The sequence below is a fragment of the Triticum dicoccoides genome, chromosome 5B (genome assembly GCF_002162155.2).
Source record: "Triticum dicoccoides isolate Atlit2015 ecotype Zavitan chromosome 5B, WEW_v2.0, whole genome shotgun sequence".
Taxonomy (NCBI): Eukaryota; Viridiplantae; Streptophyta; class Magnoliopsida; order Poales; family Poaceae; genus Triticum; species Triticum dicoccoides.
In genome coordinates, this window is record NC_041389.1 from 501,547,208 (window position 1) to 501,552,490 (window position 5,283).

Here is a 5,283-nt window from a genome sequence, read left to right on the forward strand (position 1 = left end):
CTGCAGTTTTCACGTTGAACTTCTGTGACGTATTTTTCTTTGTAATTTTGTCATCCATTTCGTCAGTGTTACACAAATGATATTCTTTTTGTACAAACCTCTCACAATATTTTTTTAACTTCCTTCGTCCAAGGACTTGAACTTATACAAATGATATTCCCGCCGTTTTGAAATAAATTAGAAAATGACGAGATCATAATTTCTGCCTTCATCGCGAATGGAAATGCACTGCGTGAAGTAGTTGAACTTCTCGGGCATATCTGTTTTGAACTTCACTCTGTTTTTGACGTGCTTTTTTGCAATGCGTGAAGTAGTTGAACTTCTGGGGCGGTCTGTTTGAACTTCACTCTGTTTCACCTTATTGTATTTTTCTTATATGAAATACAGACCATGTAGTACGTGAACTTCCGGTTGTTATCAATTTGAACTTCTCTCTGGTTTGAGAGAATTATTTTAAATCAAAAAAAAATAACATACTTTTTATGTATTTTGGACATCTAAATACATGGTGAACCTCTCTCAGAAGAATTTTTCAACTTTTCCTTGCCGAGCACTTGAACTTCTAGCAACCATTTTTTCGTTTATGAGTTGTTTTTTAAAAGTGTAAAAAATGGTGTTGTGTTTTTATTTTTTGAACAGGTAAATACTATGTTTTAATAAACTCAAAACTTCTCTGTTATTTCAATTTGAACTTCACCTTTTTATATTCTGATTAAAGAATTGTATTCAAGTTTTATATGGAAAAAATCGTACATGGAAATACAAGGTGAACCTCTCTCGCAATTTTTTTAACTTCCCGGAAGGAGCACTTGAACTTCTTTCAACAAACCTTTTAAACTTTTATTTTTCTATACTTCTGTTCTCACCTGAAATGCATTCCTTGCAGTACTTGAACTTCTTGTTGTTTTCACTATGAACTTCTTTCCACAGGTAAGAATTTTTTGAATACATCAAAACATGTTTTAAATGGTATACATAAAAATTTTAAACCGTTCAACAAAATGTGGCACATAATATACCAGGTGGAAAGCTTATGAATCGCAGCAAGTTTTTCATGTAGACATGTATTACAAATTTGTTGTCGTTTGAGAGAAGTTTCTAAAATGGCAAAACAACGTTGGTTTTTGCATTTTAAAACAACATATAAATGAACGGCGGGTGTGTCATAAATATAATTTTTGAACCGTGCAGGGAGGAGCACGTGAACTTCTTGCAACAAACTTTGAAGCTTTTAGTTTTCTATGCTTATATATTCTTAACTGAAATACATTTCGTGTAGTAGTTGAACTTCCCGATGTTTTCACCTTGAACTTCTCTGAACCTTCACATCCACATCACTCTGAACTTCAGTCCTCCTTCAAACCGCAACTTTTTCCTGGTACACATATGTGACCTTCTCCTATCTATTCTTCTTTTCAAGACAAAAAGTTCTGGCATCAATTTTCCTAACATATAAAATGGAAGACAAACAAAATCATTAGCAAAAACAAACGGTGGGCAGAATATTGTTCTCACGTTATCCACATGCGTACACAAGTTGCTGAATTTTCTTTGATGTAATTTTTCAAATACAAGCACACAAAAAACCATCGAAGCAACATACTCTTTGACCATTTTCTGCTAAGTAGCTATACTGATGCATTCTTTTTCCATTTTCTTTGACTCTTCAATTTTTTTCCTACAAGAACAATACAAGGACTAAACTGATAGAATTAGAGTCTCAGAACTAAACGGAAGTTGCAACATGCTCCATAGTGGAAGTCTGATATGATCTGATCAGATCATCCATGTTTGTGTGCAAGTAAACAACAACTTTGCTTCGGCCTTCCATTTCAGAACTCCCCTCCTCTTGGGTTGGATAAATCAAACCCAGAGGAATCATCCATCCATCCTCTCACCGAAACACAAGGCACGGATACACTAGTAGTCAAACATGGAAGCAACATTGACCAAAACCAAAACTAGTCGTGCATCCATCAGTAATTGCACCATGCCTTCCCCTCCCAAGTAAGCAATTCTTGCTAATAAATTGCTCCGGCGACGCACGCAAGGGACCAAAAAACTTGGGACATCTCCTGCCCTAGTACCACCATCAGTAGTAATTCAGTACTATGCTCTGCTCCGCTTTGCTCTGTTTTATCACTGCTACTGATGCTGCTACTCCACTTCCTTGACAGGCCACCTTTCACCACCACCGCCACCCTGCTGGCAGCAACTATTGGCGATGTTCGAGACCCGCTGCATGATCATCGCCTCGCCGCATCGACCCCTTCCCGTGTCCCGCTGAACACCACCTCCCTGTACCACACACACGCTGCAGGTCAAAATGACATACAGGCAGGACTGATTTCGTGGGTAAAGAACACGCAAACCCGGCTGAGACCTGTTGTCGTCCCTACCTCTCGCTCGTCCCAGCTTTGAGCTCCCCCTTAGAGATACTGATCGGCACGCCCGTAACCTGCACTTTGACGACGAACCATTAGTCCAAACCATAGCCTTGTCGTTTAACCGTTTGTGGCTGCGCTTCGGTGGTGCGGGAGATATGTACGTACCCGTTTGATCTCTCCTATGGTCCTCCCGCCATAGCCGATGACGGCGCCCACGTACTCGTCCGCGACACTCATGGTGAGGGTCCCTTGCACGTCGTTGTCGTAGTCAGGCGATCTCATGGGTGTTAGTCTAGAGGAATTCAAGATAAGATGGTTCAGGTTTTGCTGTAGAGGCCGATAGCACTAGTTGGTAAACTAGCTCGATTTGCGAGTGGGGATGGCAGAACGGTGCAAGAAACAGGGGCGGAGGGCAGGCCGCGTAGGAGGGGAGGGAAGGTCGCGACGGAGTGTTGGGAAGGTCACGCCGGAGGGCAAGTTGGGGGCGGGTAGAAGGGAGGTGGTCGGGTCAGAGGGCAGTGGTGGAGGTGGTTGGGGCGGTGGTTGGAGGCAAGGGCGGACGTGGCTAGGGCGGGGTGAGCCGTCGGGGTGGCGAGCTCGGCCGAGCTCAGCCTCCTCGCGCCGTCGTCCTGAGGCAGGTGCTGCCCGGGAGCAAGGTAGGAAGGCGGCCGGATCCAGGAGTGGGGCGGCGCGGGGGCCGGCTCAGGTGCGGGAGCGGCGGGGTGGCCGGATCCAGGAGTGGGGCGACGAGGGACGACTCAGGCGAGGGGCGGCGCGGGGGCTAGACCCCGGCCCGCGGAGTGGCGCGCGGGTTAGAGGCGACGGTGGCGGCGGTTCTGGGGGCTGATGGTGGGGGCAGATGGGTTGGAGTGCGGGAGGTGGGATCGAGGGAGTGCGGGAGATGCGAGATGGATGGTCGTAGTATTTTTTTCTTTGTTCCAGCACGGTTCGGGAGTTGGGGAACCTATGATCGAGCCTTTATAGGGCTGGTGTGATCCAAATAGTTATTCTAATCCTAGGATTAGAATAGTGCCACCCTATATATATATCACATGAGTGTTAGCAATTGTGAAAGACTATATGATAGTTGAGTATGTGGGATTTGCTAAATCAAAGCTCTTACATAGACCCTTCTGAAAATAAGATGAATTGCAATTGTTTATTAACTAAGAGCACTGTTTGTTAGTTTTCAAGAAAGTTTATGATCTATACTTTAACATGTGAATAGCTTCACTACTAGGGAAAACCTTATACACAGAAATTTAGCAACAACGCGGGTCAAAAAAGGGCGCTAGTGCTAGATATCAGTAGCAATCGAAGGAAAACCGTGATACAGATACAATCTTAGCAGTAGCGCGTGTAGTGTCAAAAGGGCTACTACTAATATTCCAACTGCTAGAATGATAGTCTACGCATAGCAGTAGCGGGCTTGGAAGAAACTCGCTACCGCTAGGGCATAAGTAGCAGCGCGTTTCCTAAGAAGAGCGCTACTACTAACGGAAATAAAATAAGATGAAAAACAAATAGAAAAGTAAATGAAAATGAAAGAAATAGAAAAAGGAGAAAGGAAAAAATAAAATGTAAAGAAAAATAAATGAAAAAGCGAAAAAACAGAGGAAGACATAGCAGCAGCGTGTGTTTGTAAGAGGAGTTGTAGCTAGCGTAGCTGCAGCGCGAGTCCTAGACCCCCGCTATAGAAACAGAAAAGGAAATTAAAAATGGAAGAAAATTACATAGCTATAGCAGCAGCGCGTTTTGTAAAAACCGCTATAGCTATCTTAGCTATAGCGTGTTTCACCAAACACGCTACCGCTAAGTTTGACTTAACCAAAAAAACATTTCCCCCGGCCACCACTTCTCCCCCAAATCCCTCAACACACCCCGCGTGCCGCCGTCTCCCCGATTCGTCGTTGCCCCACTTCGCCGTTGTCTCCTGCCGACGTCGACACCACCAGAGCCGTGCGCCGTCGACGCCACCAGAGCCGCCCCCAACGCCACAAAGCCGCACGGCCTCGTCAACGCCACCGGAGCCGCCGTCGATGCCACCGGATCCTTCCTCGCCACAACTTCCTCCCTCGCCGTCACCAGAGATGCCCCTGCCTCCCTCGCCGTCACCGGAGACGCCCCTGCCTCCCTCGCCACAACTGCCTCTGTCGCCACCACCGGAGCCATCCTCTGTAAGCCCCCACCCCTCTTCTCTCTCTCATGCATAGGTTAGCTAGTTTAATTAGGTTAATTATCTATGTTAGGGCAAAAATTTAGTTAGGGCTTTGACAGAGAAGTAGTTAGGTTAACTAGTTTAATTAGGTTAATTATCTAGGTTAGTGCAAAAATTTAGTTAGGGCTTTGACAGAGAACTAGTCAGGTTAACTAGTTTAATTAGGTTAATTATCTAGGTTAATTAGTGCAAAAATTTATTTTGGGCTTTCACAGAGAACTAGCTGCGTTAACTAGTTTAATTAGGGTTAATTATCTAGGTAAACTAGATTAACTAACTAGGTTAAATAGGTAGGTTAATTAGGTTCGTTGGATTAACAAGCTAGGTTAAGTAGGCTGGCTAGGTTAGAGGAAAATTTTATTTCAGAGCATTAGGTCAGAAGGGTTAGAGAAATGGAGTTCCTTTGCAATTTAATTGGGTTCTGTCCTAGGCAGAGAAGGGTTAGAGATAATAATGTGTGTTTGTGTGAGAGAGAGGAATAGCTAGATCAACATAATTTGGGTTCTATCCTAGGCAGAGAAGTGTTTAGTGAGGTCATTTTGCAAAGGTTTTTGATTTTTGAAACACCACTATTTTTCAAGGAAAAGAATTTAGGCAAATTTTATTTTTCATTGAAGTGGTCATGTTATATCTTTTCATTTAAGTTGTTCGATTGTGCCCAAGTGGCTTTGTTGTTTC

The 5,283-nt window shown here is 44.0% G+C and overlaps 1 pseudogene; it reads right to left on the reverse strand.

Moving 5' to 3' along the window:
• Positions 1-2,157: 2,157 nt before the first annotated feature.
• LOC119313111 lies at positions 2,158-2,624 on the reverse strand (annotated as a pseudogene).
• Positions 2,625-5,283: the final 2,659 nt, after the last annotated feature.